The sequence below is a fragment of the Pseudopodoces humilis genome, chromosome 5, assembly GCF_049639895.1.
Source record: "Pseudopodoces humilis isolate 2021_Gansu_Grassland_sample_001 chromosome 5, ASM4963989v1, whole genome shotgun sequence".
Classification (NCBI taxonomy): domain Eukaryota; kingdom Metazoa; phylum Chordata; class Aves; order Passeriformes; family Paridae; genus Pseudopodoces; species Pseudopodoces humilis.
In genome coordinates, this window is record NC_142204.1 from 47,458,745 (window position 1) to 47,486,144 (window position 27,400).

The following is a 27,400-nucleotide window of genomic DNA, read 5'->3' on the forward strand; positions in this document are numbered from 1 at the left end:
CAAAAAAAAAATAAATTGTTCTTTCCCATTTCATCTTCACTTTTGCTTTTTGAAACTTTAGTGCTGGGTCCTCTTTCTTCTGCTGCTGCAGGTGTGCTAGACTAACATCTGTGTGTTTTTCAGTTTTTGACTGTCTAGATACTGTCCCCTGGATGCTCCCATTGACAAATGATTTTGAATACTATCCATGACTCATGTTTTCATCTTGCCTCTCTTTTTATTCACACTTGATTGTGTTGAAGTCTTATTGCTTGTAGCACAGGCCTGCTAACAACTCTCTCTGACTATGACTTAGTCATGTCCTGTCTCTCCTTGTGACCCCTGCAGCTTTGTTTATTCAAAGTGCTGCTGCAAAGGGGCATCTCTCTGGCTTCTCAGTTTTACTTCTCTTCTTAATCCTCTGGTGTTGCATTTCCTCTTTTGCTGAACCAAAGACAATTTTCTTCTCAGTCCTAAAAGGTCTTTGCAGTATAAGCTTCCTTCATACTGGCTTAACCTATTACCATTGTCAGGAGGTTAACTTCTCCTTTTCTTTTGTCACCCTGGCAGACTTCTTCTGATCCCTCCAAGAAGTAAAAGTTGCTTCTTTCTGAGAGCACAGAAAGGCTTACAGAAAGAATGGCACCATTTTTTGATAGAAAAATTCTTTCCTTTGGGGTCATGTACTTCCTGCTGTCCTTTATACAGACATGAAAAAAAAAAGGGATTAAATAGCCCAGTGATTCCTTTTCCCTCAGTCCTTTAGCCTGGCAGGGGATCTCCTCTGCCTGCTGGAATCTCTTTGAGCTCTCTTGCCAGCACTTGAGAGATGTCTCTGTGCAGCGCTGGCTGGAGCAGAGAGATATGGAGGCAGCTGCCAGCCCTGAAATAAAAAAAGCTCTGGAGCTGGTGCTGGCAGGAGGCAGCAGCAGCCAGACTGCAGGAGTGAGTGCAGAGGATGCCAGCCAGAGTTAAACACCCATTGATTGACTTCCCCACTGAACTCCACAGGGGAATGTGAGAGCTACTCATCAGTAATGGCAAATCTGGGGATTCCCTGTGATTATTATGAATACTTCATGCTTTTTATGGATGATAAGAAGCAGGTTTCTTGGGCTTTTATAGAAGCATAACAAAAGCAGAGGTGAGCATCAACAGAACTGATGCATCCAAACTACCTTCAGCCTTGAGAAAGTAAAGCCTGAATCTAGTCTTCTTGATTTCAGTATTTCTACTCATGTAAGCTATTGAGATATTCTCACATTCTTCAAGAGTGCTTCCACATGTAGTTTCACTATTTTATATTGCTTGCCTGTTTCTTTTTGAGAAGAATGTTTTTTAGAATATTAGCCAGGAAAATGTATATAGCAGAAACAGTTCAGCTTCAGAGGGCCTGGTGATGACAACCTCATTAGTATTGAATGGTAAATAAAAGAAGATACCATTTAACACAAGAGAGACTAAATAAGAGTTAAAGGGGGAGTAGCAGCTGTCATCCACACATTTTTTTTCTATAGTGCATCTTTTTTTTCCAAGCTATGCTGTCAGACGTTTTCTCAACTTCTGTGCATATGGTTGTTCCAAGTAGGAGAAGTTTCATGAAAACAAAAATGGATTTTAACATCATAAACTTGTGCAATTGTATGTTTCAAATCTAGATCTAATCGACATTTGGATCCCTGTTTAGAGGAAAATGTCCACAGTGGGTTGTTTATTTCCCCCAATCTTTAGGCATTATTAGAAATAAAATTTACCTTATTATGGAGTTTGAGCCATCTAAATCTAAGCATGTTAGTCATAAATGAGAAAACTGACATTATACAAATTGTCCCTCATATTTGCATGCATAAAATATGTTTTATTCAAGATTGGTGCTGCAAGAAATGTTTGGTGAAATTAGAAGGTAGTTTGGGAAAACAAAAAATTACGGTTAGGCTGAAGGTGGTGTATCTTCGTCAGATGAAGTGACAAAATTCAGAAGGAAAAGCTGCTAAAATTCCTTACCCAGGGAAGGAGAATCACAGAACTGCTTGCTGTTAAAGGCATCTCTGGAGATCACTTAGTCCAACCACCTGGTTTTAAATAGCTCCAGGGATGGATACAGCACACCCTCTCTGGGCAACCTATTGGTGTTTCATCTACTGTCATGGTAAAGAAATTTTTTCATATGTTTAATTATGGGTTCAGTTTGAACCCATTGTCTCTTATCCTGTCACTGGACATCACTGAAAAGAGACTGTCTCTCTCTTCTTTAAGCCCCTGTCAGTCAGGTATGTATACTCACTGCTGCATGCATTGCTAACAATCTGCCTCCTGCCTTCTCCAAGCTAATCTCCCTCTAATTTCAGTTTCTTCTCACATGCCAGATAGTTCAGACCCTTAGTCACCTTCCTGACCCTTTTTTAGACTCATTCCAGTCATATCCATGTCACTGTACTGGAGAGCAAAGGACTGGACCCAGCAGTCCAGCTGTGTCTCAAAGTGTTGAGGGGCAGGATCACCTCCCTTTAATTGCTAGCAATGCTTTTCCTAGCACAGCTGAGGATGCTGTTGGCAAAAACTATGTCCCTACAATGTTGCTATGCCCTATAAATTCTACACTGATCTGAGGAGTAGAGAGGTTTGGGTAGAATTTATACACCCCTTGACGACTCTTAAAGTTACCGCACATTAAGTACTCTGTGGTTTTGGGTCACTAGTTGTAACATGCTTTTGTGTAGTTCTTGCAATGGGTCTTTAAAAGTGCAGCTCGCTATTTCTGTCCATCAACTCAGCACTTTTTCTAAACAATCTTTTAACACTGACTCCAATCTTTCAGAACCCTTTTGTCATGGCCCACTATCAATAACCTGGTCAGAGACCAGGCTGCTCAACTGTTATGCATGAAGAGTGAACAGTCCTGATACATGGATTTTTATGGAAGTATATCCAAGGCAAGAAGTAATTAAATTTATACACAGAATTAAAAATTAACAAAGCTGAAAGAAGGAAATTGGGAAAGAATAAATTCTGAAATAGTGACAGACATACATAGTATGAAACTATGAGAAGACTCTTTAAAGAAAGAAGTCAGAGTTGCAGATCACTCTATTGAAAACTAATTAAAATATTTCAGTTCACCTTGGATGTTTTTATTTTCTTGAATTTCCTGTACAAAGTACTGTCTTATTGACTTATATTGGAGTTTTCCCATTCTCTTCAGTAAGCCAATGAATCCACCTGTATCTGGAAAAACAAGTAATTGTTCTTCCCAAATTTACAAAAATTTAATATGCATGTGCAGCAGTCTAATGGTAGTGGTAAGCCCATGGGAATACTTGTAAATAATTTCTCCAAGTCATTTATCCTAGAAGCTAGATGTAATTGGTAAATGCTGAAATTTTTCTGTTGCAAGCTAAGAAGTTGTATTTTCTTTGTGGAATGCATTTTCTTTATCTTTGTCATAATCCTATAAATACTTTGTAGAATGCAAAGTAAATCTGGATTATTTCAATGCCAGTCTAAAGGGAAGTGGCATCATTCATGAGGGACACATTGAGCAAGCCAACTATCTGCTTTCAATAGCCTACAATTTATTCCAGTACTTGTTTATTTGGCTCCTTTCTCTTTACAGTTTGAGTTTCACAGTTGAACTAAATATACGGCTGTTCTTACAAAAACCACTGTGATTCAGTAAAATATAACTGCTTAATGACTTTGTGTTTCACATAATACACAAACTTTAAAGGAAAAATTTATTTAGCTTCTATTACCAGTCTGAAAATTCATGCCATAAGAAATATCACTGGGGATGTTTAAACGGAGAAATATAGTTCTAAATACATGTAATTAAAAGTGATATGTCTCACACCAATTACTTAAGTGACCATGGTGATAAAAACCTAGGACCTGTGAAATATGGAAGCTATATACATGTGTATATTTGGAATAATATACATATAAATAATATATAATAATAGTAATAATAGCCAGATTAGTATTAGAGCACTCAATCAAAACTCACCAGCCAAAGTAATTTAATCTTTTTTTCATAGATTTAGTACATTTTGGGTGTTGTTTAAATATTAGCTTTCATGCATGTGTTTTGTGGTGTGTTATGAAGAATAGCAGGAACAATCACACCTTTCATCTGAGATAATCAAGACATGGAAAGATGAAATGGATTTCTGGAATTCTTGCAGAAGTTCAACAGCAAAGTCAGGAAAGGATCCTGTGCCTTCTTATTCCTCCCACTTCTGTTCCCATTGTAGCTGGTGGCAACTTCCACAGATTTATGTGGAAACAGAAAAGGAAAATCCTTTTGTTAAAATGCACTATGTCTGTCAGGATGTAAGAAATTTCCTGCCAAAGCCACAGTGCCCATGAATGTCTGAGGAAATGTCTTTTGCAATGACAGAGTTCAATCTTTTCTCTGCTGACTGGCCTTATGTTCCAGCAGAGATCCAAAGATCACAAAGATGTGATGGAAGCTGTAAAGATATGTGTAATATAGGTATATACTTCTGTCACTATTTCAGAATTTATTTGTAGCATCCTTAATTGCAAAACATTTGACTTTACTAATGCTCAAATTCAAATGGGCCAACACTACTTCACTTAGAGGGCTTTTTGCTGTTTTGTGTAACTATAGACCAGGACTAGAGAAAATTACACATTTTATGCATTAAGGATGTGTTACTTCTCTTCAGAAGTGTCTAGAAATATGGTCTGCAATATTTCATCTGTGGCTAATATTTCATCATTAGTATCAGCAGGACAAGGCTTAAACTTTGTCACTTCTTAAAAAAATACACAATACCATGATATTAATTCATAAATGTATGAAACACACAGAGAAAATCGTGTTTATATGTATATAAATATATGTACGTATATGTGTATATATGTATGTTTGTGTATAAAGACACATACTCTCTTGAAGTATTTAGGATGTTTAACTTCCCCCGTAGTCTGAGCAGTGTGAGAGTCTGCACATTTTGGCTGACATCCCATGAAGCACTTCATCAGTCACATGCCACCCAAGGCATGTATGTGGAACACAGGGAGTCAAAGAAATGGATCAGCTGTTTAAATTTACTCACATGCTTGATTGCTCACAGTGTCAGGAGCAATACATTTAAGACCTTGCCAGATCATGCCCTAAATATGTATCCCAGCAAACAGAGAAGGCACTAAATTCCTTCAATTAGTATCCCACTTTTTGATAACACTTTTCTAGGTGTTAGGGTTGGATTTTCAGTGTATAGAAACTGAGCTTTATGCCTCAGTGTTACATACTGTTGCATACCTGCAAACAGAGGCCTTTCAGACAAACCTTGTGGTTACATGCAAACATGTAGAAAAGACATCTACGATAAAGACCATTTGAAAATAGGTTCCATTATATAATGCTTCCTGAGGATGTAGTGAGTAAACTCCTAAAAAAAGGGATGACAGGAGATTACTGAATTTGAAACCAATTTTCTGAGCATCTGAATTCTAATGCTTTTGACTAAATTATAAACCCATTGCCTATTTGTTCTTATTGCAGAATATCTTGAAAATATTTAATGGGTGATGTTAATTGCATATATTCATAGCCTCTTCTTTTGCCAGTATTTGTCATCTTCTGGAAGTGTCAAGCACTGAGGGATTCAAAATTTATTCTGATTCTTTTATGATTTGCAGTCCAAATTGAGATAAAAAGTCACACTTTCCCTTCCTAGCTTGTAGTAATGTGGCCTCTTATTTATCCATGACTGCAGGAAATTAGAAAGCCTATATCCATTAGGCTGTATGTTTTATAACACAATAGCTGTATGCAGATTGGTTTAGACGTTGCTTTCCTTACAAATATTGTCCTTTTGTTTCATGCTGATTTTATTATTTTCAATGCATCAGAAAAGATTTATGCAGATCGTGGGGAGGCCATAAAGGAGGAGGTTGTATGGGTCAAAGAGGGTGATGGTAGGAGCATGGACTGGTATTTTAGCAGGAGGTATAGAGTGGAAAGGTTTGATTTTGATTTAAAAATAAAGCTATGTCAAGGCCCATTGACATTTAAGTGCTGGTGGAATGTATGGATAGATAGAAGATTATGCTGGAGCTGTAGATAGTGGTTGTATTCTTCATACTGTAGGAAAGAAAACAGAAGATTGGTTTTGGTGAGTGTTCAGATGTGAAGCCATATGGCCATCATCTAAATTTATTGCTTTAAAGCAGTAATTTCTGATCAGTTCTGTAACTTTCATTGCCGCTAGAATAGGTACCTTGTGCTTTGATGCTGAGGCTGTCTGAGGAAGTCTCACAGAACTAGGATTATATTGGAGAACACAAGAGAGAGGCTAAGACTTAACTGTTTGTTTGTTTGTTTTCTTCAGGAGAAAGCTGATGGCAAGCATTTAACTTTAGCAGAGTAATTGACAGCTGAGTATGGCTGAAAGAAGAATAGTGGTCCAGGCAGAATTTGAATTAGTACACACATGAAACACCATATAACACCCCAGCAGCCACTGAAAGGTCCTCATTCTTAGTTTCATTGCTCTGACATTTTTCTACAGTGAAAGGTCAATGATGTTACTGAAAGTTTTCCACACTGTAGTCCTTCACATGGCACAGGAGCACTTTTTTCTCTGTGCCTGGACTGAAAACCTCAAGAGCAAGTCATTGTGACACTAATACATTTGTAGAAAGTTTTAGTGTGCAAAAATGTCTCTTTGGAAGATGAGGAAAGTTACCTGGAGTATTGAATTATCCTGTGCTGTTTGACTTTGTACAAAATGTCTCTGTGGAGTGTCAGTTTTCATGCTGTCTACATGAAGGATGAATGATAAGCCCTTGATGTCAGTTTGTGGCAGGAAAAGTGTTACTACTTGTTAGCCTTATAAACTCTAGCAAGTGATTAATAGAGATTAGTGCTTTGTCTGCATTTGGAGTTAATATGTTGAAGAAGTTCAATACAAATTCTTTGCCCCCATTTAACTGATACTAGAACCATAACTTATTCCTGTAAGTGGAATATATTTATTACTACTTTTCTTTCTATCAATTATTTGAGTATCTGCTCTGAGCTTAGGATAATTCTGAAGTAGAAGAAACCTTGATTTCTTTGATTCAGTTCCTCCTATTGACATTTCCAAGCAGGTAAGATTCAGCAGGTCATACTTCTCTGAAGAAGCAGAAAGAATAATAGAAAAGCATATTATCTAGCCTTTAGATGCAATAGGCCTTATGATGAGATGAGTAATGGGAGGATAAATAATGTTTAATCCTTCCTGTGATTATTTATGGAAATTTGGTGTAGCACCTTTTTTTTTACTATATGCTTACTCTTTCTATTAGTTACTGAACTGAAATCAGTGTTGTTTTCAGTGTTTCAGTTATGACATCAGATGATGAGTAACTGAATCTGAATTAAAGTATTGGTGGCTTTATCAATTTAGCAGTTGAAAGTTATTGATGAAAAAGCAGTAAAAATTCACATTATCATACCCTGAAAGCACTGTAGTCATAACCCTGGAAACTATCGGTCAAATTCATCAAGAGGACTTATTTCCTGAGTGCATCTCCATGTGATACCACTGTCATCAATCTCCTAACCAGTAAGTCTATAACCTTGCCACCAGGCATGTGCAGAACCATCTGTAAGTTGACACTGCTTCATGGTTAAGAAGCTGCTGGTTAATTGTTCAAGAGAGATAACTGGCAGCTCTAAGAAAGGGATCCTCAGTGTGGCTGTAGGGATCTCCACCGTGCAAGTGCAGCCCCAGACTCTGGCTGAGCTCAAGGTGCAGATCAGCTGGATGTAGTTTTCACCCCAGCCCAGGAGCCAGGTGCATAAATGCCAGTGTGCATACACGATAGTGTACTGTGGGTAGCAGCCCAAAAGATTCAGCTTCAAATCTTTACTTGGACCTTATTCAAAGTAGGAGCTCAGACTTGCATTTTTGACATAAGGCAGGAGTGTCCTGGCTGCCAAGCTGCTCTGCCTCTTAGGAAGGCAAAGTGTCCTTAAATACTGAAAGATGTACAATCAAGTGTTTCAGGCAAAAAGGAGTGGGTTAACCCAGAGAGGTTAGCTGTTTTGCTTGCACACAAACTTTTTCCTGTGAAATCAAGTTTTGTATAGCCTCTGAGGATCTCATAGAGCAGGTCTCTGGCCTCCCCTCACCCCCTGAAGCGCGTGGACATTCCATGTGTCCGCATGGAATTATGCACCAGTGTGACCTGGCACTAGTAGTAGCGGGCTTAGATGTCTGGTTATCAGGTTGCAGGAATAACCAAGAGTGTCTCAGAGCTAGGCACTGTTGAAGAAACATGCAGTATCCTCTGCTTGTGGCTGTGCAGTGCTGGGGATCCTGCCAGGGGTCAGGCTTAGTCCATATTTGACTTAGTCAGCAGTGTGGAGCTTCAAGGGCTCTGCTGTGCTGCTCACAGACATTCTGCCTGGGAAGCTCAGTCATTGAAAGCAGTATTGTCCAGTGTAATATTTTCCTCTTCCTGCTGATAATTAGTATTAAAAATAGCAGTAATATATCATGCCATTATAAAGAAATTAAGATACTGCCAAACAAATTCTATGCTTACCACATTCATTTAATCTTTGAGTTGCTCTTGGATGAACAAGTCTCTGGTCTCTTAGCATAACTACTTTTAAGGGTGGCAGGTTCAGATACCCATTTATGCCATGAGCAATTTGATGTGATTATTCCCTATATGTGGTCTTTTCTGGCACATCTCACAGTACTTCCTTTTCCCCAGTCTCCTAAACACTTTTGTCCATCTCTCATACCCGTTGAGAGAAAATCTTGCATAAGCCTTGGGTCAATGTCCTGAAAAACAGATGCTGGTGACTAGTTTCTTATCCCAGAGATGAACAGTGTTATTTTCAGGAGGTGGTGGCAGCTCCTACAATACTGATAGGTCTTTTTTAAACCCAAATTTGTCCTTTTCTCATCCTGCAGTTCTTCAGTAACTCTGACATTGTTTTCTTACTGTGCAGGTGTTTTGTTTTTGTTTAGCAAAGTGTCAGGAGCTGTCAGCACATGATTCATTGATATAATTTTGTGATTATATTATCTGTGAAGGGAATTATAAAGAACCATGAAAATTGATATGAGTGCATAGTGAATGGAAATGCAGAAGCACCAGAAAGAACAACAGAAAACTGTCATGTATTGTTGGCACCAATGTCAGCAGGTCTTCAGGATCTCAATCTATCTATGTACAGCTTCTCAGGATACCCAGATCAGAAACCAAGAGACACTAAGTCTTTAGACTTGGTGGAAAAGGCATTTGAATTGCATTCCCTTCTTAAAGGAGTACTGGAAAGCACATCCAAAACCAGCATGTCATCACTAACCTAAGAAGACCCTAGAAGACATGATGAGGACTCAGTAGCAGGCATCCCTATTCTTCTGTACCACCCAGGACCAACTACCTCAGTACTGGTTTATTGTTACATGTTTTAGTCTGTATTGAGAATTAACGTGGACTCACTATCCTATAGGTAGTCACACATATAGTTCTAAAATGCCTAAAATGTTCTTTAAGCTATAAGCCCATTGTCAGACACTGCTGTCAGATGTAGCATGTCTGGCAAAAGCAGATTTGTAAGCAAAAAAGTTATTAGTGAATTGCAGTTGTAGGTATCTGGGGGAAATGTAGTAGCGATACCTAATTTTTGTCAATCGGTAAAACCTCGAAAAGTCTGAACTAGCTAAGCATCATGGCATTAACTTTGGCCCTTCATTTTGATCATTTCATGGTAACAGGTCTTCTTCAAGTGCTCCCTCTGGATATGTTCATGGAGCATTTAATGGTGTATTTATTGCCATTGTACATCCAGGCTGATAAGTCTTTCAGGTAATTTGTTCAAATTCTCAAATTTTTTATTAATACCACTATGTTGTATCCATTATGTGTTTTCTTGTGATTGCACTTTCAGCTTACCTGTACAAACATCAAGAAAAGGAGCATTAGTGTTTCTTGTGAGAAACTGTTTTGAATCTTTTCTGTTGAAGCAGGCACAGTGCTAAGGTCTTAGATTACTATGAAATACCCTAGCATTCTGTAAAATTCACTTAATTTGTTCCAAAATACAGAATGAAAATTATATGTTGCTTTTGTTTAGCAGTTTAAACTGTTTTTTGCATTTTCCCTCAGATGAAAATGCTCTTTATGCAGTGCCTATCATAAAAAATATGTTTTATTTTCTACTGGAAAGTCTTAGGTTCCCATCTCCAGCCCAACATCTTTTCAAGACGCTTAACACTTGTGCAATAAGACTTGATATTTCTAAGGTCCTTAGCTAGACTTTTGGAGTTGCAAATGCCTCTGAGAAAATATTTGATAAATATATTGGATAAATTTGATAAAATATGAGTCCTATTCCTTGATATCATAAACTGTAGGTAGTGATGATGCCAAATTCTGTGGCCTGATTTTATCACAGCTGGTAGTCAAAAGGTTATGCACTGTCTCTGCACTTGAGCAAAAAGTAACCAGAGTGATCAATGGTTAGTCACTCCTTCTCTCTCAGTATGATTATAATAGGAGTGCTGTGTTTCAAAGCACTTTTTCAGCACTGTACCCAAGCCTGGAAAATGCAGCTTTGCTACATTATGTGTTATAACCCTCCCTCACATCTATCTGAAATAACACCTGAGTCAGCGATTAATGTGCAGACTCTCCTTTCCTGGTCAGGCATGAAAAAATTAAGCTCTTGTGACCACTGAAGAGAAGGAATAGTCAGTCATGCATGTTAAGATCCCTGGACTGTATAAATCTCTGTTAGAACAGAGGAAAAGCTCACCAACCCTGTCCCAACTGTCCTGCAGAAGAAGGCAGCATCTGGCCAGCGATGTGTTCTGTCACAGCTGGCCAAGCAAACGGCTGTATTAAACACCAGCTGTGAAGTATCATACTGCTAAAAGCTTGCCATGTTTCCTATACCATGTCAGCTCTCTGGCTGCACTTTGGTCCCTTAGTACAGTGGGCTGTGAAGGGAAAAAAAAAACCTTTGAGTATCACATCAAAGCTCCCTCACTAAGAATCTGGGCTTTAAAAGACACAATTTTTGCCCCAGAACTAGCAATAGATCTCACTTTGTTTTAAATATTCTTTTTATGTTAGGTCTGTGACGTCTCTGATGATTGACCCTGAGCTGGACCTGGTAATGGATGGGGATCTACACTCTGTTCAGTCTGCATGTGGTTTCAGGTCAACTCTGGGCGAGACAAAGAGAATCTTTTCCTAGAAATGTGGGAATGAGGATCCAAAGCTTGGCAAAGAATAGCAAGGGCTGTGCAGATGAACCCAGGGGTCCTTGCACCTGTGTCACAAGTTCTAAGTCCTAGTTCTCATACAGCCCCACTGCATAACCATTGCTCATGCTGCTGAGGAAGACCTGTCAGAAATTATGCAGAAAGGTCACAAAGGTAAACTTAGAGATAAAAGTGAAATTGTTGAGACAGGCTCGTTAGCAGCTGAAGCATTCAAGAGGAAAACACAACAAGAAAAGATGTAAAATCTTAAAGGAAAAACAAGAAGTTTGGTCTAGAGTTAGTCTAGGAATCAGAGTCATTGAGTCATCATTGTTATCCGTCCCAATGGAGCTAGTGGGGGACAGCAGCTCTGCAACACCTGGGAGCCCTTCCAGTCTGCTGCAGAGAATGAGCCCTCCCTCCCCACCTGCAAATACTTTGGGTTGGTAAGCATACTGATGCCTAATAGCTAGTCATTATGTATGGCTACTTGCAAAGATAATGCCAAACCGAAGGTGTTCGGCTAAACTGCCCCTCAAAACAGACTGTGACAGCCAGGAGCACAAAAACTGTTAAGGTTAAGTAAATGATTGTGTAAAAATGATGGCTTACTGCTGTAAATTTTCTAGGTGTCAGGCTATGGAGAAGCAGGAAGACCTAGTGTGTGGTTTAGCCTGGAGGAGAACTGAAGAGGAGGAGACACCATGGCTTCTAGTAGAGTCATACCAAAAGTCCCCTTATGTTAGAAGAGTGTGTTTAGCAGGGTGGGCTCCTGGCATGCTGAAACTGTGCATTTGAAAGATCCCTCCTGTTCTCATAATTTCACTGCATCACTTTCTTCTAAGACCATATTTCTTGTGAATATTAATAATGTGTAGTCAGATACTATTTCTTAGTTTCACCAGCAAAAAACCAGAAAGGTTCTTCTAAGAGACCCCAACATATTTCAGGCAAAATGATGGTAACTGCAGGAGGTCTCTAATGGTTACAGAAAAAAGTAGGTAAACAGTTTGCAAAGTCCTAAGCGAGGGAAATTCGTATTCATAGAGAATGTACCTCATGTCTTCTTCACTCGTCATGCTGATCATTCATCAAGGCTGACAGAATTTCACTGTATTTCCTACAGATGTTTTCTCTTAGGCTTTCCACACTTTCTTCTACATATTTTCTTAATCTTGCTTTCTTTCTGACCCCAAAATTCATTCCAGTGATCATTTACTTACTTGTAGAGTTTAATAGTTTACATCTAGAGGGTCCCCGTAGGAGATTTGCATAGCTATCTTTAAGTTGGTTCTTCTTGGTGTTTATCAGAATTAAGCAGTCTCTGAGAGGACAGAAATATAATTCTTGTGTCCTACTATGTTTCTGATACTACTGTCCTACTTCTGTTTCAATAACTACTAATACTGTATGTTGATAGATATTTAAGATGCTTGCACTGATATCCCTGGTTATTATTACATAAAATTCAGCAAGTTATTTCTGTCAATTTACAAGCACAAATCTGTTTTTATCTTTGTTGATCTGAAGTCTTGTTATTCTTGCCGCTTTTTTCAAATCTCCTGTCATTTCAGATGATTGAAGAAGGACTTAAGACACCTTTTACTTTTTTGTGGTGAATGCCAAGGTATTTCTTTACCAATTCTCTTGGTTTCACCTTTAAGTTCTTACATTTAAAAAAAATCTTAATTCTAGGGGTTTGCTCTTTTTAATTCAGATATTCAATTTCATTAATTTATATTGTCCTTAATTTTCATATTTCCCAGACTTGCTGTTCTTATGCATTACCAACACATTGGATACATGAAATTTCTTGAAATTTCAGAAATTGTTGTGGCAGAAATAGTTCTGCCAAGGTTTTGACACAGAATCACAAATTCAAATAAGAAAATAGGAAACTTTTAACTGTGATTTCTTTCCCTATGATTTTAAGCCATGTGACCCATTGTTCTCATATTTCATGAAATATTTCATATTTCATTTTCTTTGAAAATATATGTTTTCCTTGCCCACAAGATCTAACATCTTCATGGACTTTCACCATACTTTTCAATTTTATTTCTGCATACTGGTAGATTTCTACTTCCTTTGCATACACTATTGAGTGCTTAATTAGAAAAAGACCTCCACTACACTACCATAATAATATCACTGTATTATTAATATGAGAATAATTTACTTGTTTTTCAGGGATAATGGAGATCTTATTTGACTTTTAAAGTAGTAAAGCTTACCTACAATGCAGATACAGAACTAACAGACCTAGTTATTAGTTTTTCAAATAATGTGAACTTCTAGGTACCCTAAGACTCTGCTAAGGCTTGTATTTAATTGCTTCTTGTCAACAATAGGATTTTTTTTGTGTATATTCACAGAGGTGCATTCCAGATTATTAATAAGTTAATTTATTATGACTTTCCTAGACTCAGAGTTGGACTTGATTATATAATTTAGTGCCAGGAAGGACCTTCTCTTTTTAAACTAAATTCAATAAAAAAAAATCTTTTTAAGCAAAAATGATGCAATGAAGGTAGGGAGGAGGCCAGTTATGGCATGTGATAAATCCTTATGCTTACTAAAAATCAAACCAAAGGTTCATTTTTATTATTACACAAGGCTAGTTGTTTATCTGGCCAAAGTGAATGATAAGCTACTGCATTTGTGTTGTGTTACCTTAAAACCAGGGGATACATTTGTTTTAGTGGAACTCATCAATATGAGTTTATTAAGACACTAGTTATTATCTCAGTTATATGAACATATTTTTCCATTCTTAGAATTCATTGGAAGATACTGTGGGCAAAAGAACGAATTACTAGTAAGTAGCAGTCCTTTAAAATACAGTGAGACATTACCAAGCGAGTACAGGGGCAGAACAGATGTACAGATTTACCTGCAGAGGGAAACAGGCTGTAGTATGCATCCCAGCATCACACAGGGGTTCTGGGTTTTCTGTCCCTTGATGGAATTCACAGCCCCCCAATTCACACTGCTTCTAATCTGAATTTGAATTCAGATTCAAGCAGATAGTTAAATACATGTACTTGTAGTCTGTAAAATCTTTAGACTTCTTTAGATACGCTTTATGACATAAAAAGTATTTTTTAAAGGCAGTTGAAATATCAGGTGCATTTGGATGAATTCCATCAATATCAAAATTAAAGTCTCCACATCAGCTCCAGTCATTAAAATATCTTGCTTTTCAGATTGGTAAATAGTCTCCTAGAAAGTGAAAGGATATTGGCATGACAGTCATGAAACTCAAATCATATTCTTTGTCACTGATTCTTTTTCCATCCCTCTAGCAAGTCTTTGTGCCTCAGCTTCTTTCCCCCTTTCTTACTGAGGCAGTTTATGATCTCTTTGGGACAGGAACTGCTCTTGGCTACTTAATAGTAGAGCACCCTAAAGGACAGACCTGACACTGGATCAGATGAATTAGTCATGTCCAAAAAAGATACAATATGAATTTGATCATGGTCACTGCTATTGACTATACACATACTGCAGGCATCCAGGATAATTTTCTTTACCCTTCTTCCTTGGTAAAGACGTGCAGACAGTTTTGACAACGTACCTAGCTGCAAATTTCTCCTAAACTCACTTGCAAAAAGTTGCTTGGCTGTTTTTACTTGGAGTACTATTGTTCTGTATTTGTATGTGCGTGCAGATATTGTAGTGATATTTGTGTATTTAAAGAAATGTATATGTACTTAAAGATGAATTATACTTATGAAATGGTACTCAAATTATTTGATGGATTTATTTTCTTCCTTGGTATGGAAATGTTATATACCAAGAAAATAACAATTTATGCATTTGTATCTCATTCTGTCATAAAAGTAGGAATGACCAAATAACATTAAATAGAACATATTCTGCATATTTAGCAGAAATGTGATCCTCCTCAGTTTAGAGACAAGGACTTGCAGAGTGCAGATTTCCTAACATCTATGCTTTTATAAAACATTTCAGAGACCTAGTGCTCTGCCTTTCTTTTCTCTATGCCTCACTGTACCAAAATAGTATCATGTCCAATTGCAGTCTTCACATCGCAGTAGCAGATGTCAATGTTTAATACTGACTGTAGCTTTAATTGATGACGATGCTCAATGTAGAAGTACATTTTAGGGCACTGAAGATGGACCAAGGATTCATATTCTTCAGGGGACTGATTAATTTTAAACTTATTTCTTTCCTTGTGTCTATATTTAGTATAAGAACAAATCATTTTCATATAATTTTCTGTTCTGGTTACAATATTAAGGATGTCAAGGGAATGGATAAATGGATAAATGTTCTGCTATTTTCTCTTTATTATTATAATTTTTCTCACAAGATTGAGAAAAAAGGGAGAATATAATGAGAATAAAAATGCGCAGTATTGAAGCATTAAAATTTGGTGATAATTCATTCCTGAGACAGACTACAGCAAGTACAGAATGCAGGGTAAGATATATTAATTTTTCTGACAAAATGTAGAAGGAGTAGGAAATGGTATAAAAGTAATTTACGCTTATTGCAGTCGTCTCAAGGCGCAGTCTCATGTCCTCTTAGAAATGTCCATTGTGACAACATAGCTGTGGATATTTTATTTGAAAGTATTCATCAGTTCAGATTTATTTCTAAGGTATGGAAGTAATACTGGGGTTTGTGCATAGGTCATTAATTCTACTTTGAGAATAGGAATATCAGTTTTTTTGTCAGACTATTTAAAAGAAAGAGATTTTCAAAGGAAAATATCAATTTCTAGATGTTGACATTGATATAGAAATTTTTTGTGATGTTGTGTAGCAAAACTAAAAACAATCAGGTTTTGACTTTTTCCTTTGTAGATTTAGTTCTGAAATACTGTATTATTTACATCATTGAGAATAGTTACAGCTCAGTTTAGAACTCTGCTTTTCAGTTTAATCCCACTGTAGCTAAGATGTGGAATAATAGAGGACATTTTTTTTCTAGTAATTATTGCATGACATTTGTGGGCTTGAAATATGTAGCTTGAGATTATATGTTCAAACAAAATTCAGCAATAGTAAATATTTAAATAAAATACTCTTAGAGAACAGAGCATTATCTCTTTCCCTAAATTGCTTCAGTTGAATTTAATATACTTCTACTGAGAAATTGTACCAAGAACTTTACTGTTTGGTGATTAACCAATAAATAGCTTACAATATATTTTAGCTTCAGACAATATTTTCCCTGCATTAGAAGTCTCAATCACTCTGCCAGAAAGGTTTAGTCACTAGAAATGCTGTAATTGTCCATGTGGGTGAACAATGGCTATATGCTCAGCCATAGTGTGTGTGATGTTGGTTATTTGAAGGGTTTTTTTTTTATTGTTAACAGGCAAAGACTAACACAGACCCTGCACTAAGAATGAAGGAGTAGCTGAGGTTTCTGTGGGGCAGGGTATTAAGGAGCTGGAACAAAGGTATCTTTAGTGTTCATCAAACTGCCAAAGACTACCTCAGAGTTGCAGAGAAATGGAGATTATATTATCTCCCAAATGGTTGTCATGAGACTAACTTGAAAGAAATCTAAATCTAGTAATCTGTCACCCTGAAGGATCCATGTAGTAAGGTATTTAAAGAAGCTAAGATTAGAGTAGTTTCATTTGCAATTTAAATTTCCTACAGACTATTTTTTGAAAGCACACACAAGGGTCCTAGGTTGTGGATTGTCGTTCAGTGGGGGGTTATATTTGAATTGTATTCAGGTAGTATTTTTCAAACTATCTTTGCCCATGCCTGGCTTTCCCCTGCATTTAGTTTGTAAGGGAAAGTTCAAAGGTGTGTACACAACCACCACCACCACATGCCACGCTCCAGTGTTTGCCGAGGCACCCCTGGCACTGCTCTGGGAAGGCGAGGCTGCCTTTGACACTCTTGGCTGATTTCTGCTGGCAGTGCTCATTCTGAAGTTGGTCTGGAGACAGCAACCAGACTAGAACATGTCTATATATTGCACCTTTGTTAAACAAATGAAGCACAAGTCATGTGAAAGGGCTGGCACTAAGCTAGATTTTCATCAGTTAGTTTCCTAGTCAGAGTCCTGTCCTTAGGCTGCAGGTCTCCCACATACTGCTGATGGCTTTTTCTGGTCTGGAAAAAAACCAAGAGTCAGACACGGTTAAGGGATAAGGGGTTTTTACCTTGGTATTTTAATAAGGATCCTTGTTGGTGCACCACTCTGTCAAGGTAGGATGCGCCACAACGTACCCATACGATAAATCACATATATAATTTATAGACCTTACAAATTAGCATTTCTAATAAAGATGCTCTAATGGGAGGCCTGGATGAATGGCATGATATTCCTTCATTTGAGGAATTTCTTCCTGGATGGGCTAAATTTTTAGTTTATAGGATACGTTCTAAAGAGGACCTTGGTTTCCCAAGACAGCGTAGGGTTTTCCAGCCTCTGACTATCAGGCCTTTAGGATGCTTGGTCTCTTGGCCTAACAAAATACTAGGGTTTTGCTAAGTTATTAGAAGGAATTGCAAGTACACATGTTGAGAATATTGAGGATATATAAAAGTTATATAAAAGACATATAAAAGAAAAGGCAAAAAATCATCTTTGCATCACTGCAGAGGAAGACAAGTAGTTTGATTCAGGAGTTTGGATTCCAAGTAATAAAAAAACCAAAACAGTGCAGGGACTCTGGGCTCAAGAACTTAAAAATTCTGGGGAGGTTTTTGGATCCCATAATGGACTTCTGGGTGCTTTGATGGTTGGAGGTTGTTTTGGTGCAGTGATCATTAAATGATAATTTTTGATTCTTGTAGAAGTTAGGAGGGCAGACTTTGGCTTGTTTAGGAGACTAGTTGTGAGATTACTACCTTGGGAGGCAGTCCTGAATGGCAAAGGAGTCCAGGAAGGCTGGTCATTATTCCAGAATAAAATCTTCAAGACACAGGAGCAGACTGTCCCCATGTGCTGAAAGATGAGCTGGCAGGGAAAAAGTCACAATCCCTGAAAGTATTTAAAAGATATGGCACTTAAGGATGGGGTTTAGAGGAGGACTTGGCAGTGCTGGGTTAAGAGTTGGCCTCAATGATCTTAGAGATGTTTTCCAATCTTAAAAATGGTACATATGAGTAGCATCAAAGGATTGAATGGAATTGTTGAAGGGAATTATTTCAACCACCATTATTTGATCAAATGGGGATTTCTAATGTAAGAAAAAAGATATGTGTGTGCTACCAGCCTAAGAGGGTTATTTCCCACTTCACCCCACCATGTTGTGGTTTTTGAGTGGTCCAATACTGCTCAGTCACTGCAAAAACACACCTCATTCTTGCCATGCAGACTGCCTCTGGAGCTATTCTAATTCTGGCAACATCACCAAGTTTTTAGGTATGCTGTGACAGTCCCTGTATCCCCAGTGTTGTTCTTCTGTACCATAAAGTGATAATTATGCCTAGGTATGTGTAAAATATATAGCTACAAACCCTTAAAATAGCTTTAGATAATTAATTAGTAATGTTTGCTCACTGTTTTTAATGTAGTCCACATAGTATTCTTTGCAACCAATATATTCTTTCATCTACAGCCCCAAAGAATCAGACTTCACATGAAGTATACTAGAGATCACACCAAGGATAACTCAGGACAAACAATTGGCTTGGGAGCGAGGGGAAAACGTGGTGAAGAACAGTCAAGTGAGGAGAGGACATGCAGCAGGGCAAGGTATTTATCCCCCAGTTATGGCAACATCCTATTTACTTTGGTGACTATAAACCCATGCTGAACTAGAATGAATTTCTTTTCCAAGAGAGAATGTGTTTGTGTTAAGAATAAATGATCTTTTTTTTTTTTTAACAGCACACCAATTTGGATCAGATGCCAGCATGAAGACAAAGGAGATTGAATTTATTTAACTTCTCTTAGATAAATGGGTCATATACTGCAACAGCCTAGACTTAAGGTTTCAAATGACAGTGTCTTCTACAGAGTGAGCAACAATGTCAAAACTTCTCCCAGTCAGCTCCTGAGAGAGAGGAAGGAACTAATGGTTGAGAGAAAATGCTAGTCATTAGAGCTTGAAATTTGTGGCCTTAATTTGTTACTACAGATTAGATACTCTTCGAACAATATTTTTAATCTTAATACTTCTCTAAAAGCCAACTAACAAGAAAGTAATATAATGAAAATCCATGCTTTTTATACTTCCAATAATAATGAAAATATTTCTGTTGGTCTTCATGAAAGTGGGTTAAGTATTGTAGTGTCTCTGCAGAGAAATTTCCAGCTAAGTGCATTTATTTTTCTGGAGACCTGTCAAAACCTAACATGGCAGTATGTTCCTTCTACACGAGATGAAACAGCTACACTGCCAGTAAGAATATGTCAACATGGTAAATTTTCGCCTCTCTGGAAGTGGGCAGCTTTATGATTGCAGCCGGATTATGACACCAAGGAACATTGCTGTCAACTCCACTACCTCAGATCAGAGAGGAAACACAAAGGTATGTCAGTCTGAATAATCTTTCCCTGCTTTGAAAGACAAATTGCATGTCAAAGGTATCACTGCACACTAAATAGCTGTGTGGTGGTAAGATGCTTTTATCTCTGTTCTAATTTGGTTCTGGTAAAACAAATGCACAAAATGAATAATTTGGATTTGCACTTCCTGTGTATTTCCTTGTTAGAAGATTTGCAGGTGGGTCTCTCTTGCATCAGGCACTGCAGAGACATCTCCCAATGAGATCAGAGAATGTTAAGGGTTTGGAATGATTATCTAGTCTCAACTCCCACTGCCATGGGCAGGGACATCTTCCACTAGACCAAGTTGCTCAAGGCATTCTGCAGCCTGTCTGTCTGCCATGGCTATATGCAAGGGCAGCATTGCTTCTTTTGCACGTCCATTATCAGGTTTGTCCCTGGAAGGGTGCTCTGAGCATGTTGCTTGTAGTCTTATTTTAAAGCTACCTTAAATAAGGTTTTTTCCTAAGAAGAAAGACATCTTGGAGGATATTAGAAATGACATTTTTCATGCTGTTTTTCAAAGAATATGGTACAAATGATATAATAATGTAATATTTTGTACTTCTGTAGAAGTCTGCATTTGCTATTCTCAACAATAAAACCATTTTCTAATGATGTCTTTAGACAAGCGGATAAACACAAATCTAAGCCTGATTCTTCTCTGTCTTGTGTTGACTTTGCACTTGTAAATATTTTAATTTCACTAAAGAAAATGAGCATTTCTTTTCCTGCTTGGTGAGGAAACTGACTTTCTTGGATCCTTGCCTGTGTTCATCACATCATACTGGGAAAGGCTGGAGGGTGCAGTATGGGCAGTACAGGCTGGTGACAGAAAGTGTCAGAGCCTAAGTCCCTGTGTAAAGCAAGGGGATGTGTAGAACTTTTCCTGGGCTTTCCAGGCTGTAGTGGTCTCTACATCAGTGCCTTGCTGAGCAGGAATGTAGACATATGCAGAGAGCAAAGCTGCACGGGCACATTTTTCTTCAGTCATAATAAATACTGTACGTTGGAGGTATGGCTAAGTAAGAGAAATCTGAAGATGATCATGAGGACAGTGTGCAAACAGCTCCCATAAAACTCCCTGTTCTTGTTCTCTAGATACCATCTCTGGGAACATTTACTATGGTTGTGGTTATGTATTATCTTATGGTGGGGACAGAAATGGGGTGCAGAAGTATTAGCAAAGTTTATTTCTTTAAAAAAAAAAGCAAAGACAAGATTGTTTCCCTCCTGACCTGATGTGGTTTAAGATATCATGTTGCCCTTTAACTTCTTGAATGATGCAGAAAGATGGATAAATATTTTATTTCCTTCTGAAATGTCTTTTATGAGAGAGAAAAAATTTTCTCTTAGTTCACACAGGACAGCAAATTTTTGAGAAATTCTGGCACAGTTGTTTGCACCTGTATGCAACACTAGCTTTGCTAAGGAGTTCTGTACAAAATAATTTGGGCTCACATACTATGTGATATAAGAAGTGCTGCATGTCAAAGAGGCTGAAGCTTGGCTCAGATATGGTACTAGAAGAAGCAGTTACAGCAGCAAGACACAGCAAGAACATCTCGCTGGACATACTTGGGATACTTTGCATGGACGTACATGTAGGTGTTCACATGTTGAACGTCTGGCCAAAAAAAGTCACAAGTTACAGATGTTCTAGGAAAAGCCAGCACATCTGCAGTTCTTACTCAGGTGACACTCACACTTTATCTGCAGATTGTAAGAGTGACAATCTGCTCCCAGAAATATGTTTTGGTGGCAGAAGTTGAGGCTGACCATGGCCAGGAGCAAACTCACTCTTTAACAGGAGTCGTTTTACCCACTGAAGGGATCCCAGATTCTCAATACCAATTTTCTCAATGGAACAGCTTGATTTCCTCCCACTGTGCTTGTAATAGCTTAAGACTGAGTTTAAGAAATAGACTTCATTTCAACAATCACAACATTACAGTGATCTTCTTTCAGTCTCGTTCATTGCTGCTGTTAAATTCAGAACACATAAAGAGGCACTAATAGGGCTATTTTTTCAGAGTAATTTACAGCTGCTGAAGGTGTGTGCCTCAGCTGTGCAATTCTGACATAGATACCACTACTGGTGTGCTCTGTGAGAAGCTGAAAAAGTTTTAAAGTTTATTTCCTTATTCTACTTTGAGTCTTTGGGAACTGTGTTTATTTCAAACCACAGAGATATCTCTTGAACTTGCTGGAATTTTCTGCACTTCCTTTGTTGTTCTTCATTCTCTGAAGTTTGTATATATATGCTTTTGAATATCGTGCTTACCCTGTGTTTTAGAATTTATTTGAGAGCTTCTCCATTGTACTTCTCATGTTTCATGTTGTCAGGTAAATCAAATAGCAACTACCTTGTTCTTGCTTCTTGCTTAACTTAAGCTTTGCTTATTAAGCTCAATCAGTCCTGAATACTAGCAAGCTGTTGCTTCTCTGCATAATATCATCAACACACTTAAATAAGTTACTATACAAGTTATGTCAGGTGTTCTGAATTTTCTAGTGACTATTCATTATCTGGCAATGAAACCAGAAAAAAAATCACAACTGTCCTATTCTATTTTTATTTCTTATATTTCCCCTCAGGATCGTAACTGTTGATATACCAAAATTTGATTGATGGTTTGTATCACCAGGAAGAAATGCTCAGTGTTCCAAATACTTTTGTTTCAAGTCTGTAGGTGTCTTTGTCTGGGCTTCTTAGGATCTCCATTTGAAACTATACTCTTCACAGTTCAGCTCAGTGCTCTTTTCTCCAGCAGCTAATTTGGAAGTTGGTCACCTCCTTTTTTGTATCTTCTTCCTTAGCATTTTCTCTCTAAGGCAGATACATCTTTTACTTTTGGTAAGCCCAAATCTCTATAGCCCTAAAGAGGTCATCCTTCAACTGGTGACATTTCTTTTGTTGCCTAGAAAACATTTTCTGATTTTCATCCTTGTGTTTGCCTCCTCACTCTGAAGGAATTGATTTCAAAGGTTTAAATGCCTACTTATCACCTCTTATAATTTAATGGTTTTGTTTTGTTTTGTTTTGTTTTAATGCAGAATTCAAGGCATTATTTTTACCATTGTCATATTTACTAAGGTAAAACAGGAAAAAAATCATGCAGTTAAGTATGAAAAGTGTTTGCAATTTCCTCACAAGTATATTCCTATACTTCGTGGCGTATTTTGAATGTTTCTGTGGAACTTAATCTACTCTTGAGCAAGTGTTGATTGATTACTACTAGAGCAGAGCTTTTGGCAAGAAGTAAGGTTAACATTGGCAAGTTTCTTGATAATTACTAGAGTGTGAAAACCAACACAAATGCATGCATTATGCAAAGAGCTCAGTCTCAAACCACATGTGTGTGTTCCTCTTGGAACTGATTATAGAAGTCAGTTACACTATTTAATGGGAAAAATAGAATTAGAATTGGTAATATTTAATGCTGAAATATCTGAAAGTGTTGAAATTAATTTCAAAATAATGTAACCACTATGTGTAGGAGGTCTTCATCTGCTACATTTGTTACTAAGATGCCTCCTATTCCTTTCCTTTTTCTTTAATGGTTCTAATATGATACTTTTTGGAAGAGCTTCCTTTTGGATTTTTTTTGTCTTTGGTGATTTAATTATAATTCTGGTCCAGACAATTCAGTGAAATGAACCATTTACAGTTTGGTGAGGGTTTTTAATTAAGGAACATTAAATGCATTTACAACTAAAAGTGGAAGAATTTTCATCTTGAAACAGAAGGAATAATTTCTTGATAAAGCACCAAGAAAAATACAATGAGAATAAGATTAAACTATTTAAGTATAGGACAGTGTCTACTGTTATATTGGTATCTGCAAAAATCAGGTTAGAACACTGGTATCCAGGAGCAGTTCTAATTGTGGATTGCCATTTTGAGAATGACATCTGGAGAAGAAAATTCACTGTTTTATATTGGTTCTTTCTCCAAATCCATTGTAGTTGCATCTCACTTGACAACACTTCAGTTTTGTCCAGCGAGGCATAACTTCCTTCACAAGGACTGTGACATCTTCTGGTTTCCTCCATCTTTCTCTGACCTGTGCCTTCCTTCTCCTCTTCACCTCACCAGTGCCAAGATGATGCATCAGTTTGATTCTCTGACATCAGTTACTCAAAAGTGAGGAAATGAGCTTCTCTAGAAATTACTCAACATCTTCTAAACCTTTCTCTTGACATAAGAGAAAACATATTTTTATATATCTTTTTCTGTCCATATATATCTTTTTCTGGTCATTGGGTAAGTAGCTTGTACTATAAAGTCCAAATTTTTAAATACTTAAAATTATAGTAAATGAATCTTACACATCATGTTTTAAATCAGAAGTCTTAGTCTTGGAATCATTAATCTTGGAAGAGATGTACTGCTACAGATGGAGAATGACATGTTCCTAGTAAACAGACTTTTGGGGATCCAGACTCAGAATCTGACAGATAGTCTGTGATTAATGCACATTAACAGAAGTCAAGCAGTGGTAGAATCACCAAGCTCCCTTTAAAATAGCCAATTGCTCATGGAAAATGCTTCTTTATAATCTTTACCTGGAGTTTGTAGATATTCAGACTTTAACCATGAAAAAAATGGTAAGAAATGTTTTCCCCAAAAAAGCTTCAAGTACTAGTTTGAGACATAGTTTTTCAGGGAATGGAGGAAAAAAAAATTAAGAATGTACTATTTTTAAATTTTTTTTTACTGTGGTATTTGACTGCATTGTGGCTTGCTCAGACATTCTTGTCTGATTATTTTAAGGTCTGGAGATTTTTTGAGGAAATCTAGGCCAGCATATGGATTTTAGAGCACTTAGACAATTTGATGATGAACAATAAGGTCATCTTGACATTTAATGTGATGGTGCTGTGAACCAGAAAACATCTGTATTCGTTCAAGAAAAGTATACATAGATGTTGTATTTTGAAAATTCAGTGGGTACTTCTGCACGTGCAGGTGAGGATTTTGATCTGTATTTCCACTTTTATTTAGATTAATCAGGAGGTAATGTGATCTTCAGAAATTCCCGTGTTGTCTTAAGAAAATGATGGCTGTAGTTTGACCTTCTTCAAAAAGACGCAGAGTAATTGTCAAAAAGAGCATCATCTAGCAAAGTTGCTGTAGAAAAAGAGTAGGTAAGAGTGGCTGTTTTGGGATTATTCAGTTCTTCAAATAAATGGAATCACTGAAGTATTTCCATTAGGATCTGATCATCAAAGATCATTAAAACTATGAAACCTTGGTTTATGTGGAGAGGGGTGATTTTGTTAATCATGAATTCCCATCAAACTGAGTTGGGAAGCAGTGAAATACTGAATGACATGGAGAGTAATACAGCTATTTATATTCCCTTGTTCTGTAACTACAGGCTCTTGTAAAAAGTCCTTCTCCATCTTTCTTGTATGTTCCCTTCAGGTACTGGAATGGAACCCCAAATGAGGTCACCCCAAAGCCTTCTCTTTCCCAGGCTGAACAATTCCAATTCTCCCAGCCTTTCCCCAGTGGAGAGGTGCTCCAACCATTGTGGTGGCCTTCCCTGGACTCTCTCCAACTGAGTGATGTCCTTCCTGTCATGGGGCCCCAGAGCTGGATGCAGCACTCCAGGTGGGCTCTCACCAGAATGGACCAGTAGGGCAGAATCCCCTCCCCTGACCAGCTGGCCCCACTGCTCTTGATGCAGGCCAGGATACAATTGGCTTTCTGGGCTGGGAGGGCACTTCTCCTGCTCATGTCCAGCCTCTCATGCACCCCAAGTCCTTGGCAGGGCCACTCTGGATCTGTTCCTCCCCCAGTCTGTGGTGATTCTGGGGTTTGCGCTGACCCAGCAGCAGCACCTTGCATTTATTCCTGTTAAAACTCATGACATTCCCACCAGCCTGCTTCTTGAGCTTGTCCAGGTCCCTCTGGATGGCATCCCATCCTTTGGGTGTGCCAACTGCACCTCTCAGCTTGGTGTCATCTGCAAATTTGCTGAAGGTGCACTTGAGCCCTTTGTCAGTCTTAATGAAGATGTTCAGTAACACTGGTCCCAGTGCTGACCCCTGAGGGACACCACCTGCCACTGATGGCCATTGGGACTCTGAGCCATTGATCATTACCCTGTGGATGTGACTGTCCAAACAACTTCTTATCCATCTAACACTCCATCCACCCAATCCATCTGTCTCCAGTTTAGAGGAGATGTTGTGGGGGGCCATGGCAAAAGCTTTACAGAAGCCCAGATAAATGATAGCTGGTAGCCCTTCCCTTGTTCACTGCTGTAGTCACTCCATCATAGATGGCCACTAGGTTGATAAAGTGGGACTTGCTCTTGGAGAAACCGTGCTAGTGTCTCAAATCACCTCTTTGTCCTTCATGTGCCTTAACATAGCTACTAGGAGGATCTGTTCCATGACTTTCCCAGGCACAGATGGAGAGTAGCATGGCAACTATACCAGCCTATTCCCTCAGGACTCTGGGATGCATCTCATAAGGTCCCATAGACTTATGGACATTCAGGTTCTTCAGGGGTTATGGACCTGATCTTTACTTAGACAGGGGGGATTTTGCTTCTCCAGTCCCCATCCCATTTCCATCCACACCAGTAGCATGGAAAGAGGCTGTTATTGAAGACTGAGGCAAAAAAGTTGTTGAGTACCTTAGCTTTCTCTTCCTGTTGTTACCAGTTTATCAGTGTTATTTATAAGGGGGTTTACACCTTCTTTGACCTTCCTTTTCTGGTTATCATACCCATAGGAACCCTTCCTGTTATTCTTTGTGTGCCTTGTTCACAGCTTCTCAAGTTCACAAGTTCCAGCTTCTCCTTGGCCTTCCTCACCCTATCCTTGCATGAGTGACCTTCACCTCTGTGCTCTTCCTGGGTTACCTGTCTTCATTCCCACTGCCAGTGGATTTGCTTCTTTGCCTTTGGTTTGACCAGCAGGTCCCTACTCAGCCACGCCAGGCTTTTGCCTTCCTTGCCCAGCTTCTTGCTCCTGGGAATTTCTACCTCTTGTGCTCTATGGAAGACTTTCTTAAAGATCTGCCAGATCTGCTCCCTTGTCCCAGAGGTCCCAGTCTCCCAGGGGATCCTATTGACTATCTTCTTGAAGAGCTGGAATTTTGCTTTCCTAAAGTTCAGGGGCTTAACTCTTCTGTATACCTGATCCATATCCCTCAGGGCTACAAACTCCACCAATGCATGATCATTGACACTCAGGCAGCCTCCAACCTTCATGTCCCTGCTTAGCTCACGTATGTTGGTGACTATCAGATCCAGGAACACATTCCCTCTGCTCCCTCTTACCTGGCTCAAGAAATTACTCTCCATGCATTCCAGGAGTCTCCTGGATTGCCTACTCCTTGCTGTGAAACATTCCCAGCAGATGTTGGGGTGCTTGAAGTCCCCCAGGAGGACAAGAGCCTGCGAACATGATGCCTCCTGTAGCTGGACAAAGAAGGCTTTGTTGGTAGGCTCCCCTTGATCAGGGGCCTGTAGTATACATGGACCATGAGGTTCCCTTTATTGCCTCAGTCTCTGGTTCCTAATCACAGGCTTTAGACCTTCTTGTGGCTGTTCTTCAGAGATAAGTCTTCACACTCATATCATTCGCATCAAGAGAGGTGACAGCCTCTCCACCTCTCCTCCTCTGTCTTTTCTGAACAGCCTGTAGCCATTGCTAGTTGCACT

At 38.4% G+C, this 27,400-nt stretch overlaps 1 long non-coding RNA gene across 1 annotated transcript; it reads left to right on the forward strand.

Moving 5' to 3' along the window:
* Positions 1–11,722: 11,722 nt before the first annotated feature.
* Positions 11,723–20,004, forward strand: LOC148184344 (uncharacterized). The gene is made up of 3 exons (XR_015772594.1): positions 11,723–11,799; positions 18,784–18,920; positions 19,056–20,004. It is a non-coding gene; the product is annotated as an uncharacterized LOC148184344 (long non-coding RNA).
* The last annotated feature ends 7,396 nt before the right edge of the window (positions 20,005–27,400 follow it).